Source organism: Dermacentor andersoni, chromosome 1 (genome assembly GCF_023375885.2).
Source record: "Dermacentor andersoni chromosome 1, qqDerAnde1_hic_scaffold, whole genome shotgun sequence".
NCBI lineage: Eukaryota > Metazoa > Arthropoda > Arachnida > Ixodida > Ixodidae > Dermacentor > Dermacentor andersoni.
In genome coordinates, this window is record NC_092814.1 from 348,708,215 (window position 1) to 348,724,396 (window position 16,182).

Here is a 16,182-nt window from a genome sequence, read left to right on the forward strand (position 1 = left end):
TTATACAGCGGCTGCTATAGAAGCGTCTCAGAAGGAACGCTTCGCAGTTAAGTAAAAACTCGTCCTGGTCCAGGACTCGAACCTGGAAACAACGCCTTTCCGAGGCGGTCGCCCTACCATCTGAGCTAACCAGGAGGCTAGCCGATAGCAGAGCGAGGGCGGATTAATCGGCAGCTCGAGACACTGGGACACAAAAACTGGCAAATCCGTTATGCGGAATCCCGCAAGTGCAGATACTTCCTCCAGTTGAGGGAGTCCGCAGAACCGATTTGCCATACTTTGTAATTGCATAACTTGTTTATGTTAAATATACTTTGGAACTTTAAGACACCTAAATTATTCACTTGCCAAAGTATTCGGCTTATGGCCTTGTAAAGTGCTGCATCGCAAAGCAATGAAATTGTTTTAACGTTTCTTGGAAGACGCTGCCATTTGCGACGAACACTGAGTCGACTGCATCGTCGTTGTGTCTCATTCTTGCATCTAAAACTTGCGTACTCCAAACGTTTGCGGATTTCTTTAGAACTAGAAATTTTCGATAGAGGCTTTTACTCTTAGTGCTGTTGCATATCTCTTTATTTTGGTATCAGCTAATCCGAGAATGCATTCCTCTTTTATTTAGTTCCTATAAAATTCGCCAATGAAAAAGGGGTAGCCGTCGTCGGCAAACGGGGACAACTCCTCTGTTTATTTCTCTCTCTCACAAACACATAAAAAATGCAGGTTTATTAGCGCTGTCAGATGGGTGGCAAAACAAAAAGTAGGCGAGTACCATCGAGGATGGCAGCGAACTAGCTGGTGTTATGAAATTATGAAGATTGTGGACATTGCATGGTGACAACTGGCGCAACACACACACATAGTGAAGATAGGTAAGAGAGGCCTTCGTCGAGCAGTGGACATAAAACCAGCTGCTGCTGCTGCTGTTGATGATGATGATGATAAATAAATGTACAACGCAGAACACGTAAAAGTGAACTTACTTCTTTCACATCGGTCTCACGCAAGCGAAACACATGACCAGAACTGGCTGCTGCTATTCGTTGAAACGCCACGAGGCCCGGGTGACTGGGATCTCCGCAATCTCCCGTCAAAACGAACACAACCTGGAATAAAGTAATGCACATGACATTAATTTGTATTTAACTTAGCAGGTACCTTTTTGCATTTTATAAAACGATTCTAAAGAGAAAGGATGCCATAAGACTAAGCTCGAACAACATGCATCCCTTGCTTCTTAAGAGAAAACAGCTCCTATAAAAATGCAAGAAAATGGAGAAATCGTTTTTCTCGGCAACCAATGCGCCGATTTTCATGAGGTTTATTTGCAAAAAAAGCGATAAAGTCTAGTAATAGGAACAAGTAGATTTTCAATCTATGTCATTTTTTTCTTATTGTGACTGCAACTATATGGACACTCCAGGTGCATTGCTGCCCTCGGCATCGGCGTGATGTTCCCTATAAAGTCCAAGTGCGGTAACACCGTCGCCGTGCGCCGTATGCTGTATGTGCGAGTAAAAGCTTGCGAGGATCAGCCGACCAACGCGGCTCAATCCCGCGCGCGCAGAAGAGGAAAGCGGGGAGGAAGCGCGCTGTCTTCGGTCGCGCGCGAGGCAGCGAGGAGAGGGCAGAGACTGTTGGGGGGGGGGGGGTAGGGTGGTACTCCAGCGGCTGCTGCGTACGGCGCGGCGCGCGGGCGGGCGGGCGGCCTCATCTTCAAAGCGATCTACGATGTGTACGAAGTGTGCCGAGTGCTGGTAGGTTCGTAATGCGCTGTGCTTTCGACGCTTAGTTTGCGTTGAAGCGAGACGTAGCACGAAGGTCAAGTCGCTCGCTGCTACTGCCGCGCTTCTTCCCTCCGGCGTTCTGATAGTGAATTTCCGAGGTCATCGAGTGTGATGTGTTGATGTTTGCCTGGGCGCGCGTGACTCCGTGCTTGTTAATTTTGCTAGCGAGCGAATGTTTACACGTTTATGCAGTCGATAAATCTGCTATCCTTACTTCGAATAGCTCTATACGCCTCGTGCACCGCCTATAGTGGCGCCACTGATAGCCACCTAGCGGGCGCTTCCAACAATACGCGCTGGAGCAGTAGCAGACGACAACCCTTTGCAGCAAGGATGGCTGAAGTTCGCTGCTGCAATTTCTCCTTTGTTCGGGTGCCAGACTGATTCTTCTGCGGTGACAGCTGTAGGAAAGACGCTGGCCTGTGTTGGAGCGTGTATGAACACGATGTTACCAGTGTTTAGGACAACATGGCCCACATAGGTGCCAGGTGGGTCTCGCAGACAAATGCCATGAACTCCAGTGACATGAAGTCGAGCTCATGTTGACTAGCCGATAAATTTTGTTGAGTAATGCGTAGTCTCGATCGTTCTTTTTAATTCTAGCCTTGCCGTAATGCTGCTTCTGTGCCTCAATAATAAGCACCCATCGTTAGTGCAGACTTATATCAAACAAATCCGCACGGTGCGATGTATGCATATGCCGGAGTGATTTTTTCTGCCGATGAATACATGCGACATCGCCGAATAAGTGCAGTCAAAATCGCCTCAAGAAGAGTAATTGCAAATTCAATGATGGAAACGCGTACAATAGTAAACGAAGTCACCAAACGCACGGGTTAATAAAAGCATGTGTTAGTGCTGTACCGCCGATGAACTCCCGTTCCCGCTGCAGTTCTTGCAATTTTAAATTCCCCAAGGGAGCTGCTTGGAAAGGTACAAGGCTAAAGTCTGAGTAACTTTTCAGTACTTTTTTTTATTGTTACTAGAGATAGGTGATACATGATGTATTTAAAGGCAGAGCAGCACCAGTCAAAGTAGATGAGCGCTGGTGGCAAGGCCGGGTTTAGTCTTCTGCGGCGTAAACATAATAAGAAATAATTCAGTTGAGTACAAAATTAACATGCAAGAAGCGACTACGTCGTAAAACAAACAAATCACTCGACATGTTAATTCTGCTCAGACAGCATCGAGGTGTGATAACTTCCCAAGCGGGACGCGAACTTTTCAGCGAAAAATGGAACAAAAATACCATGCGCAGCAACTATTAGCAATTCTCGCCCTAAACTACCTATTTTCTAAATATATTTCCCAAGAAACCACAATATGTAAGATGCCCTCGGGAGAAATGAATAAAGCTGTTAAAGAATCACTTGCTTGGTATCATTCCTATAAGACACAGCGTGATTTATAGCCTTTACAAACGAGGCAGGGTGAAAACCTCGCAGCTCGAAAGAATCAACAAGAGTTATGCATGAAGCAACTAGCAACAGTTAAGCGTGTGCGAAGCCACGCATAAAATAGATCTCAAAACATGAAGTGCGCGACAGCTTAGGCGAAGATTTACCGGGCCACATAAAACCAACAATTTCAGTTCTTGCAAACTTCAGTAGCTTTAACATACAACACAATGCGCTCGTGCAGTCATGCTGCCTAGATAGTGCAACGCGGTAAAGAAGCGGAAAACAATATAAGCGGCAAAACGGCATTCCGAACTTTAGTGAAATGCCTTTGAACCGCATGCTCCACTGCAGACGAACTTCGGCGTTTACGCGTATAATTATGATCAAGTTGAAAAAAAACAGCACCGACGCGACAAAGGAAAGGATGAGACAAGAAATTTCCCGCCGGATGGCGGAGATCCATTGCTACCGTTGCTGCCGCTGATGAGGCTTTGCGGGAAGTGATTGGACCCGTATCGCCAGCACGTTTTCGCCGGTATTTGAGCCCCACATCCTGCAACAATTCTTCTTCGACATTCCTTGAAGCCTCGCCCCCCCCTCCCCCCCCCCCACACACACATGCGAAGGGCGTTGCCTATTTTGCTCTGCAAACGTGAATAAGACAGAGAAGCACAATCAACGCCACAACAAACTACGGCGCGCGGCTGGCTCCTCTCCAGGTCGACCAAGAAGGTCTGATTCGGCGAGCACAACTGGCAGCAGCATCCAGCGGAGCCCTGGACTAAGGGCAACCGACCGTTGTGCTAAAAGATGGACGATTCCATCTGAAGACCGCAGAAGACCAGCGAATCTAGAGCTGATAAAGTTTTTCACTCACTGACTCACTCACTCCTCTCCCGTGTGCTCTGTGCAAACCCGCCACCGGTGGCGCGTCCATCGGCGCGCACTATGCGTATACTAATTTGCTATCGCTATCGATGCTTCCACTTTCGGGCGAAACTGGGACTTCTTTTAGTTTTTTAAGATTGCTGAATTTTCAAAAAGCACTGGCATCAGATTTACAACTTTGTAACTCCGCAATACGAAATGATATCCGAATTTTGTCCACTCTACCTAAAGATACATCTAAAGCGGAGAAAGTTGATATGTTACACACCTCTCTGAAGTAGCATACTACTAGCTTGTGAGTAGGACTTTTTAAGAACCCTAGGAAACTTTATAACAATTTCGCCTACGCTGTAAATTCGTATATCACATTCGTCCGTTTCAAGGGCTCAAAAACATGTAATTTACAGAAGTGTGATATTTGCTTTTTGGTGCGTAAGCACGGAGTTGTGAACTTCGCGATTTTTAAAATACTTTTTGGTGCTTTACAATTTCAGATAAAGTGATTTCATAAATTGAAATCTTGTTTCTTGGCTTTTCTAAAGTGTACTTTTCTCTCCAAAACGTAAAAAATTTCATCCAAATTGCTGAAGCGATTGCTTCATAAAACATTTCTGTGTTTTACATATATTTGAACACAAAGAGAGGAATTTGCACGGAGTTTACGAAGAGCGGAGGTTTCAGGTACGTGCCTCATAATCAAATCGTGGTTTTGGCACGTAAAACAACAGCATTCAATTCAATTCAATTCAGCTTTCAGGTACAGCTGACAAAACGTGACCGGGCATATGCTGGAAGTGGCCATACATTTAGTATATTGCATGCGAGGTTTTCTTTGGATAATTTATGTACGATTACAAATAAGAAACTCTATCAGAATTTAATAGTTGTAATGCTACCAATACCTTTGCACCGCAATGTAAACGGTGGAGACCCTGGAAATGTCGTTTTGAAGAGAGTGAAACTTCCTTTTGGTTTACATACCACTACACTGCGAGGAAAAAAAAAACAGGATTAGAACAGAAAGAAATTCACGTCCCATGGACCGTTAACTGTTCGCCCTGCTGAAAACCGGAGACCATTGATCATGCTTTCATTGACTGCTGGATGCAATACAGTAAAAGCTCGTTAATTCGAACTCGTGGGGGACTGAAAAATTGTTCGAATTAAGCGGAGTTTGAATTAACGAGCGGGCGGCAAAAAAAAAAAAAAAGATGGCCATTGCATTTGGCTGCTAGGGCCGAAGCCAAAATAGCCATATCTGGGATTGTCATCGAGGAATACGCACTACTACTCTTCGAGGTCGGCGATTGCGGGTATTAAAATCATGCGAGTCCAAACACCAAAGGAAATAAAGATATCCAATCAATTTATGCGCCTGGAACTAATGATAAATGTACCCACGTGAGCGTCAGGCTTAATGATGAAATATGACACTATTTATGCTTCAAAAACATGTTTATTAACAAAAGAATAATGATCGAAGCATATCAACATGAAAAATAATCGGTGATTTGCATTTGCTTGCGCTTTCTTCGCCGCGACTCGAGAAGCATTGTCTGCAACTTGCCCAACATCTCCAGCGCAGCATCCGAATTCTCATCGGTGGAGAAATAGCGCGCAGCCAGATCGAGTCCCGATGCTGCTTCACATGCGCTCGGAGGAGGCAACGGATCGTCCTCTTTGTCGGACTCGTCGTCGCTGTCAGGCGTGCTCGCCGCGCGTGAGTCGTGCTGCTGACTGGACGCAGCCTCGATAATCTCGGCGTCAGTTAAAGGCCCCGTTAAGAGACCACGTTCAACCGCCTGCAATATTTCAACTTTAGTCTTTAAATCCTTTGCCGAGTACTTTCCACGGCTCGCCATGATCGGCACAGTCGACGAGACGTCAGCGGCGAGATACCACACAAACGAGCAAGCTCATGCAAAATGCATTCCACCGATCGCAGCCGCCGCAGCGCAACGAAAACCTGAAACGGCTTGCTCCGGAGCATCGGCGGCGGCGGCGCCCGCGCGTCAGAGAAAACCTGCTACGGCATGCGCCAGAGAGTGGCGTGCAGCGAGCGATGAGCGAGCGCGGCTTCGGCCGCTTATCTGTTTTTTCTGCCAGCGTCCGCTGCGGCGTACGCGGTTGTTGCGACGCGCGTCTTTTCTTTTCTTTCTTTCCTCTTATCTTTGAACTCTCCTCTATCTGCACGCGGCAGCGGTGATGGCTCGGCCTGAGCCAATCGGCAGGCCCGTGCACTTTCCTTTTCATCCTTCCCTCAGTCGCAACAACAACAACGCCGGAGGCTCCAGCAAGGAAATTGGCGGCTCGCCTCGTGCGTGCAAAAATGCGCGCTGGCTTATTTATTCTCGTCGCTGTGCATATTAAAAAAAAATTCAATGCATTGTACTCGTTACGAGGCGACTTCTATTTACGAGAAGCAATGTCGGCTGCCGGCTCCTAGTTCGAATTAACCGACGTGAGTACCGGTACGTTCGAATTATCGGGCGTTCCGGCCCATTGATATACATAGGGCTTTGCAGGGACCCGGGCATCAGTTCGAATTAACCGGCGGTTCGAATTAAGTGATTTCGAATTAACGAGCTTTTACTATTACATTGGGAGATATTACAATGAATGCTTAAAAATATATTTCAATCACACCTATATGTATACGTTTCTTGCCCACCGAAAAACCTGAAACACCGTACGATATGCTGATGCTTCAGAGCCTCCACAGCTTATGGAAGACAAGAATGGCGGTGCGCCATGCTGTTCTAAATGTCTGCGTCGCACGGGAAAATTTCATTTCAAGTATTGCGAATGTCAGAGAACTTGATAATGCGGAATCGAGCCTCTTGAATGGTAGGCTGTTTCGGATGACCTGGTGAATTCGAGAAGGTTTTAATATGGTGACGCCAGTCACGTACGACTGGTACTCACGTTTTATTTGGTGTATTTTTGTCAAAGCATGCAATAAAGGAAAAAAAGTACAGGGGCGCTATAACGTAAAGATATTCCAAATTTTCCTATTCCAATTCTGCAATCAGCCCTCCGCGATTGGTCAAAAACTTTTTTGGACCACCCCCCATCGCCTGTTTGTAATGCGACGTCACGAAAACCGCGATAGTTCCCAACCTGACTTGACGTGTACACACTGATTATGCATTATTCGACCGAACGAAAGCAAAATAATTATTTCCGATTCGACGCCTTTACGCCAGTAACCCTCTGCTATTGGTCAAAAGGCTTCAGGCCTGTCTGTCACTCGACGTCGCAAAACCAAGAAAACTCAGTGCGTCAAAGTGACATTTACGCGTTAAAGGTGCTGTGATATGCCGAACAAAACTGGATTTTTTTTCTGAATAGCCGGAAACAGCCCCATTCCGAAATGAATAGAAGATGGCTGCCAGCGATCGCTCTGCTCAGGCACTGACTAGTCGCACCTGCCGGAGAGCATGGATTTATTTGCGGATAATAGAACTTTTTGCGTGGCAGTATAGTGTTATCGAGCCCTTTAGGCACCTATACGACATGGCTCTGCCAATTCTTCTTTGCTGAGGATGCGTTTTAGCGGCATTTTTAACTCTCCGTTGCACACCGCCGCGATTTTAGACAAGCCACCGCAAGCTAAGTAAGGGGAAGCGGACCAATCGCAGACGCCGGCATCCGCCTCTTCATTCAGTTATCTATTTTAACTGCGCTGGCTCGGCCCCATCAACACCCTCTCCACTTCAGCGTGCTCCTCGCCTCTTGTCAGCCAATTAAATAAGAAAAACCACTCAGTGTGGCAACGTTATTCGTTTTGAAAGCAAACAAAAGTGTCCTCCTATAAACGAGGAGAGCGTTTGCCTGGGCTGTTCAGGCAACGCTGCAGGTAACCGCCCGATGTTTGGATCGGCGGTTACGCCAATTTTACGTCAGTAGGGGCGCTATAACGTAAAACTATTCCAAACTTTTCTATTCCAATTCTGCAATCAGCCCTCCGCCATTGGTCAAACTTTTTTGGACCACCCCCATTTCACCTGCCTGTCACGTGACGTCACTAAAGCTGCGATAGCTCCCCATCTGATATAACGTGTACACATGAATTATGCATGATTTGACCGAACAAAAGAAAAATAGTTATTCCTGATTCGACGCCTCTTCGCCATTAGCCCTCGGCCATTAGCCAAAAGTTTTCGTACTGCGCCCACGTCACCTGCCTCTTACGCGACGTTACAAAACCGCAAAGGCTCACCGCGTCAAAGTGACGTGCACGCGATAAAGACGCATTAATATGCCGAAGAAAAGCGAATTCTATTTTGAATAGCCGCAACTGCCCCGTTCCGAAAGGAATAAAAAATGCCTGCTGCCGATCGCTCAGGCACTGGCTACTCGACCCTGCCGGAGAGCATGAGTTTATTTGCGCGTAATAAAACTTTTTGCGTGGCCGTGTAACGTTTTCAAGAACTTTCGGCACGTTTACGACCTCGTACTGCCAGCTCTTCTTTGCTGAGGATCCGTTTTAGCGTCATCCTTAAGCTTCCGTTGCATGCCGCGGTGATTGTCGACAAGCCACCGCAAGCTAAGTAAGGGAAAGCGGACCAATCACAGACGCCGGCACCACCCTCTTCGTCCGGTTATCGATTTTCAGTGCAGTGGCTCGGCCCTTTAGAATCCCTCTCCAGTTGAGCGTGCTTCTCGCCTCTTGCGAGCCAATTAGATAAGACAAGCCGCTCAGTGTAGGCAATATTCTTCGTTTTTCAAGCAAACAAATGTGACCTCCTTATATGAGAGCGTTTGATTGGTCTGTTCAGACAACACTGCGGGTGACCGCCCGATGCTTGCGTCGTGGGGTTACGCAAATTTGACGTCAGGAGATTGGAATAAAAACATATTGGAATAGTTACTTTATAAGGCCCCAGTCCCCATTCTACCGGCAGCCGTGCCGCTCGGATCGTGAAATCATGGCCTCAAGTGGGATGGCCGCAGCGGTCGCTTTTTGTCACGGAAACAGGTTCAGCAGCGTTGAAGAAACAGACTATACTAGATATTTTGCCTTAACTGCCAAAAGGGCGGACTGTGAAAAACACCGTAATAGCTCCGGGCCTACCTCATGCTTTAGTTCAGCATGACTCCTAACCTGTCAGTGGTACCATTGTAAATGTGAGAGGGCCGACGGCTCGGCGTAGGCAAATTCAAGTCCACGGTGATGTACGAGCGAGGCCGTACAAGGTCGAGGACTTTCGGGATGCGCTTACGCCCACGAGCATGCTGCCGGATATTGTGTGCCTTGGTGCATGCCAAGTCAGTCATGTCTGGGTGGTGACACTCAGCGATGTAGCTGAAACAAAACGCTTTCTGGCCTCGAATGAACCTCAGGTGAAGGGGCAGCAATGTGTCTTCATCGACCCTCAGAAGCAGATGGTGGGCTTCACTAGCTGCTGCATGGCGTGGCTGAAGAAGGCGTTCGGACTGCGTTGGCGGCCTTCGGCAAAATGGCTGAGGTGAACCGGGGGAAGTAGCGCGTCCAGGGCATTGCAAACAAATGTTCGACCAAGAGGCGCGTTCTTCTCAAGCTAAAAAGCGGCCTCAAATTGGAAGACATTCCTGATCAGATCTGCGTTTCCAGAGAGTTGCCCTTGGTGGTGGTGTCTGATTGGCCGATGCAGTGTCTTTGCTGCCAAGGCACTGGGAACGTCCAGCCGGAGTTTAAGGTCCCACGCTGCACCCATCGCAGACGTTTCGACACGTCGACGCCGACTGGGTCAAGAGCTACGCTACCACAAGCCAAGTAGCGAGTGAAGATGCAGCAGAACAAGTCATGGCTGTGGTCGAAACCGACGCCGCTGCTAAGGAAGCCGGAAACCCAGTGCCCACAGCGACGACAAGTGACGTGACAGTAATGGAGGGCGCTATGGTATATTATGCAAGTGTTGCATTGTTCGCGAGTGTATGTGCAAAAGTTGCATCGAGTGTTTGCTGTATTTACTTGGGCGTCCAGCTGGGAACGCTGTAGCCGCACGAACCTTTTTCGGCGAGTGAAAGATGGGGCCTGGGTTTGGCACACCTTTTCGTGCGACAGCTTTTCGTGCGACACCTTTTCGTGACGTCAAAGACCCGTTCTTACGAACGGTGTGTCAAGTGAGACTGTTGTGCGTTATCACAGTGTTATCAGCAGTGAAATAACGCCTGGTACTGTATCCGTTTTTTTTTTAAGAGATAGTGGCGAGTGTCCGTTTTTTCTCAGTACGGTTTTCGAATGATTATCTGTTAAGTGTAAAAAGAAAGAAATTGCACAGTGACCTGTGTGATATTATTTTCCCCGTGCCGATGTACAGAACCATACACAGTAGAGGTCAAGGTAATAACGTTTTAAAACGCGTAAAAAGAATGCACCTGCAGCCAGGAGCGAAATTGTTTTTCTTAAAGCTTCCCACTGGCACTCTCAGTGAGAACGTTTTGGAAGAACGCGGGTTTTACATGTGTCTTGGGGTTCCTACTATCTGATTTGCAAAAAAACACAAACAGTTGACCATGTTTTCCTACATTGTTGGGAGGGGGTGTTCTTTTGGGATCTCCTCCAAAAAACCGTAAAGAAAGATTTACCCTTAGATCCGCACGGCTTCAGATTTCTGTCGTTAAATAATGAGGATGGGGTCCCATTGACCTCATCATGCTGACAGGCCGCTACTGTCTATGGCGAGTCCGAATGGAAGGCTTCTATTGTGACCCAGACGCGCGGCCTGCGCACCTGCATTTCCGTGAACACATGTCCCGGTTTATTGAAGTACAAAAGGGGCAAGTTGTTGTACCTGAGTGCCTACCGAGGATTGAAGCATTCGCATTCCTAAACGAATTTTAATAGACAAAGTCAGCCAAGTCATGCTCGCCGCTGTATAACAGCGTGTTTCTTTTTCTACATGAAGCGTGGCATATTTTATTTATTTTGTTTGTTTGTGCTTGTGTTGTTGATAAGATGTAAGAGTATGTGAAAATGTCGAGAACTGGCAATACAGAAACAAAAAGCAGTCGTCGCCTAGTGGTTAAGGCGATGAACAAGAAATGCATTGGGGTCTCCCCGCACAGGTTCGAATCCTGTCGGCTGCGTAGCGGTTACTTTTGTTTCTGCCAGCCCTTCGTGAACGCGTATCAATGTGGCACAGTAGTGCCGCAGTAGTGCCGCAGTGCGTATGCGCAGTCGTGGCCGAGTGGTTAAGGCGATGGACTCGAAATCCATTGGGGGCTCCCCGCACATGTTCGAATCCTGTCGGTTACTTTTGTTTCTGCCAGCCGTTCGTGAACGCGCATCAATGTGGCACAGTAGTGCCGCAGTAGTGCCGCAGTGCGTATGCGCAGTCGTGGCCGAGTGGTTAAGGCGATGGACTCGAAATCCATTGGGGGCTCCCCGCACAGGTTCGAATCCTGTCGGCTGCGTAGCGGTTACTTTTGTTTCTGCCAGCCGTTCGTGAACGCGCATCAATGTGGCACAGTAGTGCCGCAGTAGTGCCGCAGTGCGTATGCGCAGTCGTGGCCGAGTGGTTAAGGCGATGGACTCGAAATCCATTGGGGGCTCCCTGCACATGTTCGAATCCTGTCGGCTGCGTAGCGGTTACTTTTGTTTCTGCCAGCCGTTCGTGAACGCGCATCAATGTGGCACAGTAGTGCCGCAGTAGTGCCGCAGTGCGTATGCGCAGTCGTGGCCGAGTGGTTAAGGCGATGGACTCGAAATCCATTGGGGGCTCCCCGCACAGGTTCGAATCCTGTCGGCTGCGTAGCGGTTACTTTTGTTTCTGCCAGCCCTTCGTCAACGCGTATCAATGTGGCGCCGCAGTGTATATGTGCAGTCGTGGCCGAGTGGTTTCGAAAATTACCGTGAACCTGAATCGTACTGGCTAGATCAAGTGTCGAAAGCAAAGGAAAAGGCTGACGGGTGGAGAGGAAAACAATTGTCAATGTTTTCTAGAGCCACTGTTTGCAACCTTTTTTTAGTTTCTAAGATATGGTACGTTATGAATGTGTTGTGTGCTGCGAGGGTAAGCGTACAAAAAGTTCACCGTGTTTTCGCTATTTTCATTTGGGCCTCCACCTGGGAGAGGATGAGTCGAACGAACTTGTTCCTCCCGGTCAAGAAAGGTGGGCTTTGTTTAGCTCATTTCTTTCTGCGACAAGTCGTCTCACGCTTTGTGTTTTTACGGGATCAAAACGATCCTTTTCTCCGGACAGTGATACAGGTACGGCTGTGTAGACAACTTCCAGGATTCATTGTTTCGACTGTTCACAATATGCCAGGAGCAGTGACTGGTTACCTACGTGAAGTGGTATGTTCATATAAGATGTTGAAAATACGTTTTTCACAGCAGCACCTGTCCACCGTTACCAAAAAAAAAACCTATGCAGAGATCTCGTGGCCACGATGTTCCCTCCACCTTTGTACCGTTTTCCGCAACGTGGAGGCCCAGGAAAAGACGCTCTAAAGAGAGTGAAAAAAATGCCAATACGGCCGTCAGCTAAATCTTTTTTCTTCAAATTGCACACAAACACACTTCCCGTTGAGACCTGGCTTCATGAGAAAGGTATTTCATCCCCTGGAGCACCGACTGCTTATTATGTAAAAAACCGGAAACAATAGAACATGCATTCTTAGATTGCTGGGACGCCATCTTTCACTGGGATGTTCTGCAGAGAACATTGAAAAAACAGTTACCCCTGGACCCATATGGAATACGCTTCTTACCGATTGATAACGACGAGGATGTCCCGTATGACCTTATTATGATCCTGAGCCTCCACGCTATGTGGAAAACTAGATTGCAATTTCAAAACGGAGACATTGTTGTTCGACCGGCTCGGGAAAACTTCATTGAGAGGGTTGTGTGTGTAAGAGATGCTTTCAAAGCGCAGCCTGATCCACCACAATGGATCTCCTTATTTGATGAATTAGTTCTGTTAAAAAGATTTTAGTACCGTGTTGGCCAAAGTGCGGTCCACACGTTTAATCTTTGTAAACCTTGATTGAGTACGTCGAAGTCGGCAATAAAGAAAAAAAAAAGTCAAGGAGCACCGGTGCGTTGTTATTGACCCGTGCAAACAAGATGTGCGGATGAAGCTTCACTGGCTCCTGCACACCACGCCCGACGACGAAGTTCGAACGGCTTTGGCACCTTTTGGCAAAGTTATTGAAATTTCCAAAGAGAAGTGGCATGTCTCAGGCTGTTACGAGAAGGGCTCGCACACACGTTTGGTGTCCTTGCGCCTGAAGTCCGGTTTGCAGTCGAAGACCTGCCGCACCAGTTGCGCATAGGGGAAGACAACGCACTTGTATTCGTATCTGGTAGAGCGCCGCTCTGCCTCCGGTGCCACGGCACCGGTCACCTACGGCGCGAGCGCCGGGTACCGCGCTGCGGTGCCTGCCGTCGCTATGGCCACGAGGAGAGCCAGTGTGTACGCAGCTATGCCAATGTAACCGGAGCAGGTGGAAGCGACATTGTGCAAGAGCACCTTATGGACCAGGCCGACGCCGAAGAAGCTTCTGTGGGAAGTGGGCATCAGGCGAGCAGGCAAGAGAACCCGCCTGTAGCGTCTTCTGAAAAGGACAAAGAGGTAAGAACGCAGGACGAAAAACGACAACCGGCCCACCCAAGCACACCCGAAAGTACTCCCGAGATGGAAACAAATCTCGGAGGTGGCGCATCGGCTTCGCAGAATGACTCGGAGAACGGGGCACTCCCGAAAAGTGAAAAAGGAAGTCAACCTGCAACAGCCGTTACTAAGAGACCTCATGAGAAGGTGGCTAGCGACGAGGATTGCTCCGACCCAGCGAGCGCTGTGGGACTACCGCCGCTGAAGTAAACGACCACTCGTAGGAGCAGCTTCAAGCCCAAGCCGACGGTCCCACCAGACCGGTTGCAAGGGCCGCGAGTGCCTCCGCGTTAGCGGGGGTACTTTTTTGCCTTCTTGTTCAACTGTATGTATGAGGACAATCATGTTGAGACTTTGGTTGAGTTGAGTGTCTTCAAGGTAGAAGCCGGGCTAATTACCCGTGTGGACGAATCCGCCTGCTGTGCACACTGACCGGTGATGTAAGTCGTCCTCGCCTGTATTTGCGTAGCGTATTAGGTATTGTGAAAAAAAAAAATAAGACAATGGACCCAAATCTTTCTGCACTTCGTATTGCAACGTTGAATGTACGGGGATTGACAGCAAGACGACGGCAAGTGCAAGTTAGTCGCCTAATGCTCGATAATGACATAGATATTTTGGCTATTCAGGAGACAAAAATCGAGAGTCAGGAAGCAACAGACCAGATGGTCGAGACCTTTAAAGCAAGATATAACGTTTGTGTGTGTCATGCTGCTGGCAAGTCCGGAGGATGTGCCCTTTTTTTGCGCAATAGTATCGGAATATTAGAGGAAGCAGTCCTCACCAGTGAAAATGGTCGGCTAGTCCTGTGTGATTTTTCTTTTAATGAAGCTGAGTGGCGTCTTTTGTGCATCTACGCCCCGAATAGAGGGAGGGAGCGCAAGGTTTTCTTCGAGTATGTTGAACCGTTTTTGTCTTGTGAAAGGAAAGTTGTGCTTCTTGGTGATTTTAACTGTGTATGCTTGCCTGAGGACACAGTCAAAAATGTACCTATTAGAGATTTGAGCGCTGATCTATTGAACACAATTACACAAGAAAAATATATGTTTCATGTGGGGGATGTACTCCGTGGTAATTGTGTGCAGTATACGCATTTCCGAGGTGCGAGTCATGCCAGGTTAGATCGCGCAAACATTTCAGCAAGCCTTATGCCATTATGCTTCAAATACATGGTAAAGCATGTAAGCTTCAGCGACCATAGCCTGGTCATGTTTGAAATAGGCACGAAACGAAAAACTTCACAGTTCAATTGGAATCTTTGGAAGCTTAACGAAAAGTTGCTACATGATGAAACTTTTATGCGGGCAGTGACAGAAAGAATTGAAGCTGTTAACTCTGATAAGTCTGACAGGATTGGTGCGTTGTGGGAACAATTTAAAATTGATGTTAAAATTACTACAATTGATAGAGCATGCGCACTGCGGCACAAATCTAAACAGGAAGAAAAAGAACTGCGAAATACTCTGGACTATCTTTTAAATGCTGAAACCACAATACCTGGGCTGTTCTCAAAAGAGATTAAAGAAGTTAAAAGAAAGATGGAAGCCATGGAAGCTGAAAAATATAGAGGGGCCGTGATAAGAGCGCGGGCTGAACGGCTCTGGCTCGGGGAAACCCCAACCAAGCGTGCACTGGGAGACGAAAAATGCTACGGCGCAAAGAACGAAATCAAAAGAATTTGCTATCGTGATGAAGTCACGACTGATCAAAATGTGATTCAGAAAGCATTTGTTGAAATATACACGGGTTTGCTGGGGTGTAAGACACCTGTACACGAAGGCTTCTTTACAGAATTTATGCCACTAATGCCGAGGTTGGACGACGATGCGAAAAATACACTGGAAGCTCCCATTAGTGTTAATGAAATCGAAACAGCAATAAAAGAGTTAAGTGTAGGAAAGTCGCCTGGGCCTGATGGCCTTGGCGCGTCATTCTACAAAGCTTTTAAACAGGAATTGGCTGAAATACTCTACCATGTTATTAATGAAGCGTATGACAGCCGTGGAATGCCTCCATCTTTTAAAACAAGCCATACTGTACTAATACCTAAAACAGATGACCCCTCGAAATTACTTTCAGTGGAAGCATATCGGCCAATAAGTCTTGCAAATGTTGATTACAGGATATTCATGAAAGTGCTAGCTAAAAGACTGCAAAGTGTAATAACATTGATAGTTGGTAAACACCAAACATGCGGCATAAAGGGGAGGACAATTTTCACGAATGTTCATACAGCTCGAAGTGTACTGGAGTGCTGTGATATGGTATGCGGGCACGTGGCGATGGTACAGCTGGACTTTGAGAAAGCCTTTGATAGGGTAGCGCACGAGGCGATCTTTAGATTACTGGAATATACTAACGTTGGCAAGGTGGTCCTAGATGGGGTAAAAATGGCTTACACTGATTGTACTACCAATCTAATAATTAATAAGACATTAAGTGATCGAATATCAGTTGTAACTGGTGTAAAACAGGGAGATCCGATTTCAGCATTATTATTT

The 16,182-nt window shown here is 47.3% G+C and overlaps 3 non-coding genes across 3 annotated transcripts; all 3 read left to right on the plus strand.

The window, feature by feature from the left end:
- The first annotated feature begins 11,067 nt into the window (after positions 1 to 11,067).
- On the plus strand, positions 11,068 to 11,149 carry TRNAS-AGA (transfer RNA serine (anticodon AGA)). Its single transcript has one exon. It is a non-coding gene; the product is annotated as a tRNA-Ser (tRNA).
- A 245-nt stretch (positions 11,150 to 11,394) lies between these two features.
- On the plus strand, positions 11,395 to 11,476 carry TRNAS-CGA (transfer RNA serine (anticodon CGA)). Its single transcript has one exon. It is a non-coding gene; the product is annotated as a tRNA-Ser (tRNA).
- A 256-nt stretch (positions 11,477 to 11,732) lies between these two features.
- On the plus strand, positions 11,733 to 11,814 carry TRNAS-CGA (transfer RNA serine (anticodon CGA)). The gene has a single exon. It is a non-coding gene; the product is annotated as a tRNA-Ser (tRNA).
- Positions 11,815 to 16,182: the final 4,368 nt, after the last annotated feature.